Raw genomic sequence first — 15,822 nt, 5'->3', positions numbered from 1 at the left:
TCTGCTTCCTGATCTCCCTCTCTCCTCCATCTCCCTCCTCCTTAAGCTCAACCCCCCCCAAAAAAAAACCCTCTTCTAAAAACCTAAAAACCTAAAACCCTCTTCTTCCTGTTTGAAGGGCTATGTCTGGCTTTTGTGGAAAGCAGATTCAACATATCGAAGGGAAATAAAAATGGAATCGGCAGCTTCGACTACGGCATCTTCCAGATCTACAGGCATTTCTGCTGCAAGGATTACTGGAGTCACTCAGAAAACATTTGCCACGAGGACTGTCAAGGTCTGGCCAGGGCCTCAGGGTGGGAAAGCTCTACTCACAGGACTTCTCTTCCTATTCAAAGTCTGGGAGTGTCCCCAGACGGACTGCCCATGGAGTCCAGAAATGTTTTTGCTGAGCAGAGGACTTGACAAGTGGCTGTAGTGCCCATCCACTTAGCAGATTCTTTGGTGTACAGGATCTAGAAAAGCTCTGCATAGTTAATAGCAGAGCAGGAGCAACAGCAGCAGCCAACATTTCTTGAGAGTGTGTCCTATACTAAGCACTTTACCTGCAGAGCCCATTTCACCCAGCGTTTCATGTGATGGAAACTATTATGATGCCCACTTTACAGATGAGCAAACTGAGGCTCATAGAACCAGTGCCGAATACCAGGCTGGTGGCCCTGAAGGCTCCACTCTAACCATCAAGTAATAACTTTGGCCAATGTCTGATTAAAGGCCAAGTGCAAACTGCCGACCTCAGAGCCGCTCCAGGAGGCTCCATAGTCCATGACTTGGACCTTCTCTCCTCTTTCATACTCTGATTCACATCCCTAGACTCTTCATCTGAAGAGCTTCCCTGATCAGGCAAGATTTACCTTGATCTCTATACTGCCGGTTTTGACATCTCCTTTCCCTAGAAACCCTCAAACGTGGCATGAACTACCATCTACCCTGACTAGGAAGTATGGGGGTAAACAGTTGTCCTGTCCCTCCTGCCCCCACCCCCGGCCACTCCCTGTCGCCATTGTGGGGATGTCTAAATAGGCCTCTGGGAGGGAGGCTTTGCCTAATCTGGAAATACTCAGCCCCTGGGGGGTACATGCCAGCGCAGGGGCAAGCCCAGCGAGCTGGAGCAAGCCTTGTCTGCCTCAGTCTTAGTCCTCTGTTGTCACAGGTTCTCTCTCTCTCTCTCTCTCTCTCTCTCTCTCTCTCTCTCTCTCTCTTCCTTCCAGACATACTGAGCCCCAATCTTCTCTCAGCCATCAGCTGTGCAAAAAAGATTGTGTCTGGAGCAGGGGGTATGAAGAACTGGTGGGGAGGACACTGTGGGACTAGGGTAGCAGCCAGAGCCCTGGGAAGGTTGTAGTGACAGAGAAAGGCACAGTAGGCAAGGACTAGACCCTTTTATAGCCTAGAAAAATGTGGGAGAGTGGCAGGGCTTGGAACTCTGACTTACAATACCCAGGACCTGGGTCTTTTTCTGATGTACTAAAATGATTTTAGAAGGGGGCGTTTGGGTGGCTCAGTCAGTTGAGGGTCCAACTCTTGATTTCCACTCAGGTCATGATCTCACAGTCATGGATCAAGCCCTGAGTCAGGCTCCACATTCAGCACAGTTGTGCTTGGGATTTCCCCTCTCCCTCTGATCCTCACCCGTTAGGGCTGTGTCATTCTCTCTCTCTCTCTCTCTCTCTCTCTCTCTCTCAAAATAAATAAATAAACAAATAAATATTTGGGCGCCTCGGTGGCTCAGTGGTTGATCATCTGCCTTCAGCTCAGGTGGTGATCCCCAGGGCCTGGGATCGAATCCCACATCAGGCAGCCTGCTTGTCCCTCTGCCCATGTCCCTGTCTCTCTCTGTGTGTCTCACATGAATAAATAAAATCTTTAAAAAAATAGATCTTTAAAAAAATAAATAAATAAAACTCTTTTGATGCAGTAACAAAGTAACTCGAGTGAGTAGAGGGAGCTGTATCCTGAGGGCACAAGGTGTCTCCCTGAGCTTACACAGGTGTGGCTAGACCTCAGGAAGGTAGTGGAAGCAGAGCTGGAAAGTGTCAGCCAGCTTTTCCTGGCAAGTTTCTGCCTCCTGGTCCATTTGCGTCACTACTTTCTTGGTAGAGAGCAGCATTCTCTCCTCCACATTTCACAGCACACAGTCTGGCTGCCCCAAGTGGATGGGCTAATGTCCTGAGCAGCAACAGAGACTGTCTAGGCTTAGTCCCTGTCCAAGTACCTGGGATAAAGAACCTGATTGGTTCAGTTTGGATGCTGATCCCTGCTTGGTTCCATCAGCTGGAGGCCTGAGAGCAATTGAGCTATACCATCACGGTTGCCACAGGGTCCCCTCTTGCTAATTGGCAGCAACATTTTCTGTAAATGTAAATGCTCCTGTCAGCATTTGTCCACGATGGTGGACATTAGGATGTTTACTTTACTTTTCTGAGCTTCAAACTGGATATATACAGAATGCAACTGGCTGTATATACAACTGGCCAGTTGACTACAACTGGCCTCCAGGCGTCTGTGAGGATGGAGGGAGTTAAGTGCCTTGCCTACTCTAGAAACACCACGCAGAAGGGACACTGATGGCTATTAGAGCTGACCTGTTCTGGAGGGAGAGTCAATGGTTGCACCTGAGATTGATTATTTTTTATTTACCTTTTAATTTATTTAGAAACTCTCAGCCTTCTACAATGGTGCTCTCATACTTCAGAGGAAGAGGAGGTTTTGAAAATGTGGAAGCATATCGGTTGGGGGAAGTAGAGGACAAAGACCACAGATAGGGGAAATTTAAGGGACGAATCAGAGGGCCAGGGGGAACAAAGCAGAGAGCTAGGAATGAAGGGGATTCTGAGCACTGCTCTAAGATCTGGGTCATGTAGGTGCAGAAGGAGCTTACTGAGTAGTAAAAACAAGAGCCAATCTGTTTTCTTTCCACAGGGTAGCATGGAGGTCGCACTGTGCAGGCCGGCCACTCTCCTACTGGATGACAGGATGTTTCTTGGGATGAGACAGGACACAGGGCTGCTGTAGAGTCATTCCAGAGCTCCTCTTCTCACTCAGGAATTCATTTCTCCTTCCTCTTGCCTCCGCTTCACGTTATTTTCTTTCCTTCCCATTTACGAATAAACCTGACCGGATCCCCCAGGAATAAATGGTTGTCTCGGGCTTCCTCCTTGTACCTGTCTGGGCCCAGGCCTCTGGTTCTGACTCTCATTTGCAAACCAAGAGGACCACAATGAAGAAGTTGTTATATTTGGATAATTATTAAAGCATTCCTTGTGCAAAGGATGTGTTGATTTATTCATTTTTAATTCTAGATATATTCCAGTACCTAACCTAAGAGTGTGGCAGGCACTAGAAGAAGGAAAATAAACCACAACTATTGTTCTTGAGGTGTTTATAAGCTACCCAGAGAAGCGGAGACATACTCAACTAATGGGTATAATAATTGAGTTGATACGTACAATGAATACAATGGATAATGAGATGGGTAATAAAATCTACAATTTTTGGTTTAAAACAGTATCAGGATCCCGGTCATTTCTCCAAAGCCAACTATTTTCAAAGTAAAAGAAGATGGGATCCCTGGGTGGCGCAGCGGTTTGGCGCCTGCCTTTGGCCCAGGGCGCGATCCTGGAGACCTGGGATCGAATCCCATGTCGGGCTCCCGGTGCATGGAGCCTGCGTCTCCCTCTGCCTGTGTCTCTGCCTCTCTCTCTCTCTCTCTCTCTCTCTTACTGTGTGCCTATCATGAATAATAAAAAAAAAAGTAAAAGAAGATTCCGAAGAAGATAATGGGTGGGGCTAAGGGTCTTGTATATTGAGGTGGAGAAAGAAAGTAGTGCTGGCTGGGGTCAAGAGATGGTGCCAGGTGCCAATGATTTGGGGGTGCTTTCAGAGAATGGGCTAAAATCTAGATGTTTAAGAAAATAAACGCATCTTTATTTGGGATCTGAAGGTGCTAATGTGGAGTAAAACATGCATAAGGACAATGCAAAGACAGAAAAGGGGCCCTTGGAGGAATGTCCTGCACATAGCTAACAACAGTGTTTGACTAAACTGTCCCACTTGGGCCACTGATATCCCTACTTCTGGGCCTTCACTTGTTTTCACAGACCAATAAAACATCAACAAAGTTAAGGCGGGGTTAAGATTTCCAACTTTTTATTTTAAAGCTCAAGTAAAAGCACTCATTAAAACTATCCTCTAGGGATCCCTGGTTGGCTCAGTGGTTTGGCACCTGCCTTTGGCCTGGGGCGTGATCCTGGAGTCCGGGGATCCAGTCCCCTGTTGGGCTCCCTGCATGGGGCCTGCTTCTTGCTTCTCCCTCCTCCTGTGTCTCTGCCCTCTCTCTCTCTCTCTCTCTCTCTCTGTGTCTATCATAAATAAATAAATAAATCTTTAAAAATAAATAAATAAATAAATAAATAACTATCCTCTATCAGCAACGCCTCATAAAACAATTTTTTAGCATGAAAAATGAAGGTCATATTTTTAGGATAATGGGATAGAGTTTGTTTTATATATATATATATATAAATTTAGTTTACAAATAAATGAATTTTATATATATATATAGTAAACCCTGATTATATGGTCCTTTTCTTGTTTTGCCAAGGACTGGTGAAAACTTCATCAATGACCAGCTCCGGTCTGAAAACCACTGTTTAGAAACCCCAGGACATTTTTTAAAAAGATTTTAAGAATTTATTTATTCATGAGAGACACAGAGAGAGAGGCGGAGAGGTAGGCAGAGGGAGAAGCAGGCTCCCCCAGGGGAGCCCGAGGTGGGACGGATCCTGGCATCCCGGGATCACGCCCTAGCCCTAGCGGAGGGAAACCCCCAACCACTGAGCCAGCCAGGCGACCAGAGAAATCTAAATGTTTAAAGGTCAGTAGGGAACTACTAACTGCTTAGTACTCTAAATCTTCTCTGGCGGTGCCGCTGAAGCCAGTTGCTCTAAAGATGACCGCACCCTGGGATCCTGGAAGCTCACCCTTTGGACTCTACCCTAAAAATACACTGGAAGAGAGGAAGGAAACTCTAGGACTCTGGCGCGGTGGCGCTGCGGGAGGGGAAGTCGAGTTAGAGACCCGCCCAGAGTGGGGGGCCAGGGCGGGCGGGGGCGGGGCGGTCTCCCCCCACTCCCGCCGAGCCGGCCCCGCCCCCCGGACCGGCCTCTCTTGAAGAAGCGCGGGGGCACCTTGCGAGCAGTGACGGGAGGGTGGCGGAGTCGGTCTCTCGCGGTTCCCACCGAGAGTGATAAAACCTTGCTGGTGTGGGAGCTAAGTTCCGGACCCTCGGCCGAGGCCTTGCCCGCGAGCCGAGCCAGGATGGAGGGGGAGGGAGAAGGCCGCCCCCTCGGTGACCGGGAGCCCTGGAGACTGGCCCTAGCCCCTCAGGCGCTTTGTAGCCTCCGCTGAGAGGCACCCTGGTTCCAGAGGGGACCTCGGCGGCCTCTCAGCCCCAAGAGATTTTTGAGGGGCAGCGCTCCACAGCCAGCGCCTGTTGCCTTCTATGCTTTTCGAATCTTAGGGTTCCAGAGGAAAACCCGTTCGTGAAGTGAGAAGTGCTCGGGCTGCCTGTGCAGAGGGTTTAGGGAATATGAGGGAACGGGCAGTTTTGGTTTCTGGGCGTGAGATTTCATGTACGTATTTGGTGTGGGACCCCCCGCAGCGCTCTCTGTTCACAGCGTTCTCCCAGTTCGGCCTTCTGTATTCGTAGGAGTCTTCCCAAACGCGGCAGTGGCCCGCCCTGGCTGCTGTGCCACCGTCAAGTTTTATTCAGCAAGGGATGCTCACAGAGCACAAAAGGCATGCCACGAGAAGCATCTGTTTCAGAATTCTCCAGTGAAGGTGGGTCCAAGTAGGAAATTCCTAACTCCGCTGGTACAAAGTGCTGAATTCTGTGATAACAGACTGGCATTCACGGAGCACTCCTGATTTACAGGATGCTTCCAGGTGCATTGCTACAGCGATCCTCTGGTTTCCTTGGGTGGCTGTGTTGGTTTTCTGTTTTTGTTTCACTTGTTTTCCTTTTTCTTAGACGAAGAAACTCGAACTCAGGATAGTTAAGTGGCTTGAAGAAACTCGAACTCAGGATAGTTAAGTGCCTTACTTAGGGTTCATGACAACAACTGGAAGCGAGAGATCAAACCCCAATTGATGTTAAATCCCCTGTCGGGGATCCTTGGGTGGCTCAGCGGTTTAGCGCCTGCCTTGGCCCAGGGCATGATCCTGGAGGCCCACATCGGGCTCACTGCATGGAGCCTGCTTCTCCCTCTGCTTGTGTCTGTTTTTCTCTCTTTGTCTCTCTCACGAATAAATAAATAAAATCCCTTTTCTAAAAAAGTAATGAATCCCGTGTCATTTTATGCTACCTCTTAAATTGGGAAATCTTCACAAGAAGAGTGTTGCTTATATTTACTATTATGTGAATTTATTTTTTTTAATTATATTTATTCATTTGAAAGAGAAGGAGACCACGAGAGGGAGAAGCTGACTCTCTGCTGAGGAGGGAGCCTGATGCAGGCAGGACTTGATCCCAAGACCCTGGGATCACAACCTGAGCCTAAGGCAGGTGCCCAACCATCTGAGCCATCCGGGCGCCCTCTTTATCTCTTTATTTATTTAACACAGAGCCTTGGGTTATTACTCCTGCTTTCCAAAATTGTTATCCAGTTTACTTATGTGTTCTTTAATACTTTGGCAACTACACATAGTTCCTGGTTGGGCTTTTTGTTGTAGTTTTTTTGCCTTTTATAAATACAGAAAAAAGAATAATGTCTTAAATCAAATAAATCAAGGAAAGGTCTAAGGCACCTGAGAACGTTTTTCAGTAGCATGAAGAAAATTGGTTGGCAAGCTTATCCAAGGTGACAGCTATCTCTCCAACTGGAGGCTCAGGGCCCTTCTGAAGCTTCCTTGTTGTCCAGAACAGCTCCTCTATGCCTCACTATTAGCCTCCCCTGCAGCTCTCAACATTTAAAAGTTTCTCTTCATTTCTCCTTCCCAGCAGGCAGCTTCAGCTAGAGAAAGTAGTTTCATTTTCTTATCATTCATTCTTTCATTCATTCGCTCAATCAACAACAGAATGTATTTGGTTCTAGGAATGAGAAAAGAATAAGAAATGGTTCCTTCAAGTACTAAAGGAGCTTATAAACTAGTGATAGAGAAGGATGCAGGAACAAAAAATGAAGAATTAATAGGGCAGCCCCGGTGGCTTAGTGGTTTAGCACCGCCCACGTGAAGCTCCCTGCGTGGAGCCTGCTTCTCCTCTCTGTGTCTCTGTCTCTCTCTGTGTCTCTAATAAATAAATAAATAATCTTTAAAAAAAAGAATTAATAGTGCTGGGACACCTAGGTGGCTCAGTGGTTGAGCTCAGGGCGTGATCCTGGGGTTGTGGGATCCAGTACTGCATTGGGCTCCCCAAGGGAACCTGCTTCTCCCTCTGCTTATGTCTCTACCTCTCTCTGTGTGTCTCTCATGACTAAATAAAACTTTAAAAAAATTAAAAAACAATAGTGCTATGACTTTATTTGCATTATTTAAATATTTATGAATATGTTAATATACTACATCCTGCCTAAAGTTGACATAGGCATTTAAGATGAAACTAGTGGATGTAAGAAATCCACCGCAGAATGTAAGTTATTTAGAGAGTTAACACTGGAGGCGTTTGCCTTCTCAAAGGAGCTATTTAATGCAAATAACCTCTAATTGTTTCGTTGCTTATTAAATTTATAGAAGTATGTATATTCCTTGTCCTAACAGGTTAGTAACTTGGGGAGAGGAGTGTTGCAGATTAAGGTCCTTTGTCCATGTTAGGTCCATCTTGTCTGCTCTTCAGGTTGTGTTCTCAGACAGGAGCTACAGGATGGGACAACAAAAACAATTTACTTCCTCTGCTCACCTACAACCCTATCATTTGCTTCTGGAGGGCTTCCTTGCTTTCATCGTCACTCTCACCACTAGAGGTGAAGGAAATCATCCAATTAATCAGAGGCCCTAGAAATGATGCAGAAAAGTACTGTAGCTTAAAAATGATAAATAACATTCATTTAGGGCTTACTATGAGCTCATTGCTTACAATGTTGTTCCCTATTTAATCTTCACAATCAGTTCATGAAATAGGTATTGATAACTGTCGGGTGTATACAAAACTAGCCTATGTGGCAGGTTGTGATATTTTTCGGTCTCTCTCTCCTGTCTTTAGGTTCATCTTGGCACCAAACATAAAGCGGTTCAGCATCAGGCCCTTGCCCTAAAGAGCTCCCAATGCCAAGAATTGGCAAATTATTATTTGGTTTCAATGGATGATCAAAAAGGATCATCAAGGCAAACTTTATAGATTTTCTTTGACTAATCAGACTCACTTCAACATCGAAGTCTTGGACATTAGAGAAGAGAGAACTGGAAGTGGGGAGATGTGAGAGTCCTCTAAGTGGAAGGACCTGAACATTGGCCTGCCACCTAAAATTAATAATACTCTCAATGATTTGGGTGGCGGTGCCCATAATTTTCACCAATATTTGTAGGGTGTAGAATAAAAAACAATTGTCTATATCTAATAGTTCATTTGCAAGTCTTACTTGATTTTGAAGCTATAGGATACTTCAACTGTTAGCTAGGTTTGCTGGAGTTTAGTTTTTATTTCTAATAACAAGACATCTTGAGATCCTAGGAAGGACCTTTAATTGAAAATCCCAACAGCTTCAGGATCTTTCTGACCTTGAAGAAAGGGAAAATGAAGATACCACGGAACCCCTTCAGAAGCAGAGCCTGAAATTCTTCTGTGCATTAGAGGTGGTGTTGCCATCCTATGAGTGTAAGAGTCTTGGAGTTGGCATGGTCGAGGAGCCTTTGGATAAGCTGGAGGAAGGTCTGTTTACAGTGGAGGTAGAGGTGGAGGTAGAGTGGAGTGGAGGTAGAATCTTTCTAAAACTCATCTTTTCAGATCTTTTCAGATGATGACTTATCATCAAGTCCTTTCCCTTGCTGGGAAAGCCCTGGGTGGAGTTTTTCTGCCCTAAAATACAGGGGGTTTTTTTTGTTTGTTTTGTTTTGTTTTTTTTGTTTTTTATCATAGGCAATGCCTGAAAGAACCTTTAGCTTTAAAATTCAAAAGCTGACTTTCTGCCAAGAAGTTTAGGAAGAGGGAAGTAATATTTTTCCTATTTTTGTTTTTTTTTATTTATGATATCACACACACACAGAGAGAGAGAGAGAGAGAGAGAGAGAGAGAGAGAGAGGCAGAAACACAGGCAGAGGGAGAAGCAGGCTCCATGCACCGGGAGCCCGACGTGGGATTCGATCCCGGGTCTCCAGGATCACGCCCTGGGCCAAAGGCGGGCGCCAAACCGCTGCGCCACCCAGGGATCCCTATTTTTCCTATTTTTGGTTAAGAATTTGCCTTGTGCTAAAATAGTCCCAGTCCTTCAAATTCAGATCTCTTGTAGCCTTCAATTATGCCAGCAAAATTATCAACTAAAGATTTAAATAAACTCTTGTGTAAATGTTCAGTCCTTTGCCTCCTATAAAAGGGCTGCTGTGCAAAGAAACAAATATAGATTCCTAGGAAAGGTATTCCGATTGATACTGTTTTTTTCCCGGAGTTCATAGCACTTAAGCTCTGGGTTGTTTGTTTGTTTGTTTTTGAAGATTTTATTTATTTATTCATGAGACACACACACACACACACACAGAGGGCAGAGACATAGGCAGAGGGAGATGCAGTCTTCATGCAAGGAGCCCAATGTGGGAGTAGATCCCGGGGACCCCAGGATCACGCCCTGGGCTGAAGGCAGACACTCAACCCCTTGCCACCCAGGTGTCCCTAGGCTTAGGGCTTTAAGGCAGGGACAGGGCTGTTAGCAAATAGGCTCCTGTGGGTGATGCTTAGGAAGAGACCAGGTCATGTGCACTAACACCAAACGTTTCTTACTGTGTGATTCCAGCCCTTGATGCACAGGAGAGTAGATTGGGTCTGTAGAGGTAGAGTTTCAACTTGTCCATTTGAAATCCGTGATGTGAGATTTGTGCCACCTTTTTGGCTTGCATCTCCCTTCTGGTACTTCAGGAACTTCTGGGAGAGATCAGGGCAGTAAGAATGTGCCCTTCCAGGATACACCTACAGCAGAGCCATTCCACCAAACTCTTGTGTTATGCCTGCCCTTAGTTGCTAAGATAATGATCTAAGAATCATGGATGCACTTTCCTTTTAAACATACAACAATAAAAATCAGTTATCATTCAGCTAGAAATTTTAAGTTCATTTGTTTTGTTTGGATTTAGGGCCATTATCATTTCTGATGAAAAGGAAAACAACCCAGAAGCTTCCTATAAAGAAGGCTATGTCTGATGCATTCCAGAAACTGTTGGTTGCGGTTTTAGGTAAGACTTGCTTGATTGTTCTTTTTTTTTTTTTTTTTGTCCTTAAAGTACTTCATGTTCCTTGAGCAAATAAACTCATTTTGAAAAGTTGGTTGGATGAAAACACTTCATATTCTTTTATTCACCAAATGCTTCCAAAGCGGCAATCTCAAATTTGTTCTTTGTTGTATGTGTGAGACAAATGACAGCAAATATTTTTGTCCCCAGTGTATAGATATACAGTGACTTGCCTCCACATAGGAAGTGTTTGACCCAATCTTCTTTCTTGATTGCTTGCCCATAACACAAAGTAGTGATATAGTGATTAGAAGCTTTGGGTATCTGTTGTCCATCTCTGTCTCTAGATTTCTTATGCAATTTTAGGTTTTATAGTCAAATTTGTAGGTATTTATTCTCTCTAGGCTGCTATTTCTTTATCTGCAAAGTAAGGTAATTCAATTTACATCATGAGGGATATTGTAAGAGTAAACGAGATGACGAATATAAAAAGGTTAGAACTATCCCTGGAACATGGTAAGCAGACAAAACATGTCAACTTCTTATCATTATTGTTTTCCTCTTGGAGAATTTATTAGATTATGTTTCTTGAATCAGTTTGGTTTCAGTTTTTGTTTCTGGCACTGACATATTGAGTAAATATGATTCTGATGTAATGATCAACCATGTTTTTGTGAATCTTGAAAGTGGTCATCCTATTGAATAGTGTTGATTGTATTCCCTATTGAGTTCTACAGTGCTGTGAATGTTACAGGCTGTGCTCAAAGGAAATTTTATTTTTTTAAATATTATTTTATTTATTTATTTATTTTCTTAGGGAGGCAGGGGAGGAGTAGAGGGAGAGGAAGAGAGAGCTAATCTTTAGCAGGCTCCAAGTCCAGCATGGACTCCAATGTGGGGCTTAGTCTCACAACCCTGAGATCATGACCTGAGCCAAAATCAAGAATCAGAGACTCAACAGACTAAGCTACCCAGGAGCCCCCTTTTTTTGTTTTTTTTGGTTTTTTTTGCCAATTTTATAATTAGTAGAGAGTCCCCAAATAGTTGCTCCCCTGCTTCAGAGCCTTGAGTGTTAAAGACTAAGAAATCCGGGCAGCCCTGGTGGCTCAGCGGTTTGGCGCCACCTTCTGCCCAGAGCCTGATCCTGGAGACCTGAGATTCAGTCCCAGGTCGGGCTCCCTGAATGGCGCCTGCTTCTCCCTCTACCTGTGTCGCTGCCTCTCTCTCTCTCTCTCTCTCTCTCTCTCTCTCTCTCAATCCCTCATGAGTGAATAAATAAAATCTAAAAAAAAACCTAAGAAATCTTAGCTAAGTATTAGAAGCTTTGTTTGCTTGTAAGAGTTGACCCTGACCCTGGATTGGTCACAGGTTTCCAGCTTGGGCAGCTCTTCCAGTGTAGATTGACTTCTGTGGTCATCAGTTGGAATCTCCATTAGCTGTCAACTCTGACAACCTTTAAGAACCAAACTAAACGTCTGGGTTGTTGGCCTTGCCCTAATATGCCAACCCTCGCCCTAATATGCTGTGGTATCCATATACACATTCAAAACTCCTTAGGCTAAAAAGTCTTGTAGCTCTAGTTTGCCTTAAGGGAAATTTTATTGCCTATAAGGTACATAGGCCCGTTTCTGCCAATAAAGTGTTCAGATGCATGCCCGCCCCCTCTCCAAAGTATTGTATATTGTATCTGCAAGGAGAGGAAAACTGGACTCCAGCTGGATTGAAAGCAGCAGGGAAGTGATCATCTCAAAAGGCTTCCAGAATAGAAGAATGGTGGTTGCCAGGGGCTGGGCTGTGGGTGGGATGGGGAGTTATTGTCGAATGGATACAGAATCTCAGTTTGGGCACATGAAAAGAAAAATGTTCTGGAAATGGTTGCACAACAATGTGAATGTACTTAATGCCACTGAACTATACCCTTAAAAATAGTTATTAGGAGAGACAGGGTCACGGATTTAGAAAGATACTTAATCCAGCCTCAAGATTGGTGTTGAATTAGGTAACATGTAGAAATCTCTTGAAGATACGTACATTTATGTCTGTATCTGCATATCTATCTGTATCTTTGTAGGTAGATAGATTATAGGTAAATAGAGACATGTTTTGGTGGGGGGGAAGATATGCTTTGGGGAGGAGATCTGGACAAACTGCTTTTAAATGTATTCTGGAAAAAATCTAAGGATATACAGGAATCTTTAGTATAAAAAAAAGGAAGGGTAATGAGAGAGAATAGAGCTATCAGATATTCAAGCATACGGTGCAGCATAATGATTTTTAAAGTGTGATTGGTTTATCAGTAAATGGGATGGAGGGACTTGTGGGTGGCTAGATGGGTCCAACATTGGACCTCTGATTTTGGCTTAGGTCATGATCTCAGGGTCCTAGGTCAAGCCCTGAATTGGGGGTTCCACACTTAGCAGGGAATCTGCTTGGGATTCTCTCCCTCTCCTTCTGCCCCTCCCCCTACCAGTGCCCTCACATACATTCTCTCTCTCTCTTTCTCTCTCTCTCTCTCTCTCACACACACACACACACACAACACATATCTTTTTAAAAACTGAGATGGAGGAGTGCCTTGGTGGCTCAGTGAGTTAAGTGTCTGCCTTTGGTTCAGGTCATGATCCCAGGGTCCTGGAATCAAGCCCCAAAATCAGACTCCCTTGTTCAGTGGGGAGTCTGCTTTTATCTCTCCCTCTGCCCCTCCCCCCTGCTTATGTGCTCTCTCTCTCTCTCTCTCAAATAAAGTCTTTAAAAAATAGTTATGATAAAAACAGAAGTGTGAGATGAGAAAACTTCTAGGAAAATGCTTTTATTTTCTGCTTTTAAATTTCAAAAGAATGTCTAATGATGGGTTCTATACAGCAAATTTTATTTTTATTTTTTTATATAGCATAACACCCAGTACAGCACATTTTAGAACAAGAAAAACTCTGAATTGATCCTCTTTAACTTTATTACAGAAAGTGATAAAATAGCTGTGGAATACAGACCCTGTGAAGAGATTACAGATGCCAGAACCCAAGAGGAGCTACATGATTTAATTCAAGCACCAGGTTATTAAAGCTCAAGGGTTCCACAGCCACTATAACCATAATTTAAAGCAACTGACAGGATTTGGAAGACTATAGTTAGCTCTGTCATCTTTTGGGAAATGTGAAACTCTGAAACTCCTTTTGAGTGCAGGGAATTTCTGGGGCTTTTCTTGAAGCCTTGGCCCTTGGCTCTGACCCCTTATTTGAAATTTGGATAGCCAATTGCATCAGAGTGCTCCTAGAGTTTGGACATAGAAGAGGACACAGCCTTTTAGAGCTCCCCTCAAACAGAATCTCAGGGACTTGGGAACAGAGTAACTATGGTCTTAAGTGAGATAATGCTACAGCATTTGAAAACCTTTATGTGCATTGGGACACCTGAGTGACTCAGTGGTTGAGCATCTGCCTTGGGTTTGGGGCCTGATCCCAGGGTCCTGAGATGGAGTCCCACATCAGGCTCCTCTCAGGGCTCTGTGTGGCTCTCATGAATAAATAAAATATATATATTTTTAAAATTGTCTTTCAAATAAGGTATATTACCCAGATATCAGTATCACATAGACATCTTGTATGAAATATTTGTTGAAGAACTTTTCTGTAACCCTAACCCTAAATTAGGGATTAAGTTGACAAAGTAATTTCTAAAATAAAATGCCAATGTTCTATATATTGAATGTTAAAAAAAAATAAATAAAAGGAGCAAAGAATGTGTTTCAAGTCATTAAGAACTTAATTTGGGGCTAGAATTCTGATTATTTAACTAACTCCGAAGTTGCAACATTTGTTTTGAAGGGAAGAGAGTAGAGAAAGAAAAGATGGTTACTTTCTGAAAAAGTATTTGACGTTTTGTTTGTGCAAAAATTCTTCTAATTCAATTTAAATCAAGCCAGTCAAGGAAATTTCAGACTTATCCAAGTTTACACTTTAAGAAATCTAGCTTCCTGTGAAATGTGAGAGAAAGAGATTCAGTATTGATGCTATAGATTTCAGAAACCTGACTCTAACAACAGATCCATTCCTAAATAAGACCAGTTTTGGAATTAGTTCCATTTAAAACCATTACTATGTGCTAGACACTGGGAATAGGATAAAATCCGTTCTCTCCCAACAGCCCTGGTGGAGCAGCGGGTTAGTGCAGCCTGCAGCCCAGGGTGTGATCCTGGAGACCCTGGATGGAGTCCTGTGTAGGGCTCCCTGCATGGAGCCTGCTTCTCCCTCAGCCTGTGTCTCTGCCTGTCTCTCTGAATAAATAAATCCTTAAAAACAAAACAAAACAAACAAAACCTACGTTCTCCAGAGCTTGTGCCAGACCATAAACACGTACTAAACAGAAAGAGATTATAGAAAGGACAGTGAAGGAAGTAAACGGGGTGGTAGTTACAGTATTTCCAGAAAGTTTAACATGCTGACCTCAACATTTTAAGTGCCTTCTCCATGCGTGCACACGGGGTAGACCTCTGAGAAATGGTGGTTACTTGTTCTAGATTGACAGGTGTGTTGAGTGTAGGTGGGACGGGGAAGTTTTCCATACTAATGTAAACGGAGGGCTAGTCCCTTGGTTTCAGACTCTCATTCCCAGAATGAATTGCTCACCTCTCCCCTACCCCCATGCCCCCAAGCCCCTCCCACAGGAATTTGGAGCCATCACTGATTCAGTGGTAGGTAGCCTCCTCCTAACACAGTAGTGAATTAAAAATCAGACATGCGTATTGAGAACTTAGAGGAAATGGCAGCATTTCAGAGTAACTGTAAAGTGTGCTCCCCTCCCCACTGTCCCCGTGCTTATTCTTCACGTCAGCCTCTTTTCTTAGAAGCAGTATAGCCGGGGGGGGGGGGGGGGTGAGGAGGAATGTGTCTCGGATTTAAGCTTTGAAGAGGACAAGTTCGGTCCGCCAGAATTGGACTAGCATTTTGAATCCCCCGGGACGCCAGGTCTTCTGCTTCCTTGGGAAACTGCTCCACACCCCGACCCTTACACCTCAGAGCGGCTGGAGTCTGGGTCCATGCAGACTCCAGCAGCCCAAATCCTTCCCTGTAGCTCGGCGGGAGGTAGTGGTGGCCTTTGCAGGGGAAGGGAGGCTTGGCCTGGGGATTCTGGGGAAAAGGCTTGAACGAGGGGCTTCAGGCCCCAGCCGCACCCCAGCTGTGCCAAGCTAATAAAGGTGGCGTAAATAAAGGGTGGGACGTAGGCGGGGCAGGGGCGCGCAGTTGCTAACAATGGGGGCGTCACCGGGCTCCCTGAACATTTCGGTTTCTCTGGTGAGACCAAGCGCCCCACTGGCTTGGGTCTCTGCTCCCCAGAGTCTCCGAGTATCATGCCCCGGCTTTGCTTCTTCATTTTAATACTTCTCTTTACCTGGCAACCATTGTGGTTGTTGGGCCAGGCAGCTCCCCTTCCGGAGTGGGCCCGTCGGAC

General features: G+C 44.6%; 1 long non-coding RNA gene and 1 pseudogene across 1 annotated transcript; both read left to right on the top strand.

The window, feature by feature from the left end:
* The first annotated feature begins 123 nt into the window (after nt 1-123).
* Nucleotides 124-3,270, top strand: LOC129514770 (uncharacterized). The gene is made up of 2 exons (XR_008665501.1): nt 124-277; nt 2,923-3,270. It is a non-coding gene; the product is annotated as an uncharacterized LOC129514770 (long non-coding RNA).
* Nucleotides 3,271-5,007: 1,737 nt separating this feature from the next.
* LOC129514774 (RAD52 motif-containing protein 1-like) lies at nt 5,008-13,868 on the top strand (annotated as a pseudogene).
* The last annotated feature ends 1,954 nt before the right edge of the window (nt 13,869-15,822 follow it).

Source organism: Nyctereutes procyonoides, unplaced genomic scaffold, assembly GCF_905146905.1.
Source record: "Nyctereutes procyonoides isolate TBG_1078 unplaced genomic scaffold, NYPRO_anot_genome, whole genome shotgun sequence".
NCBI classification, from domain to species: Eukaryota; Metazoa; Chordata; class Mammalia; order Carnivora; family Canidae; genus Nyctereutes; species Nyctereutes procyonoides.
Note: the sequence above shows the minus strand (reverse complement) of the source record. Positions and strands in the feature narration are given on the sequence as shown.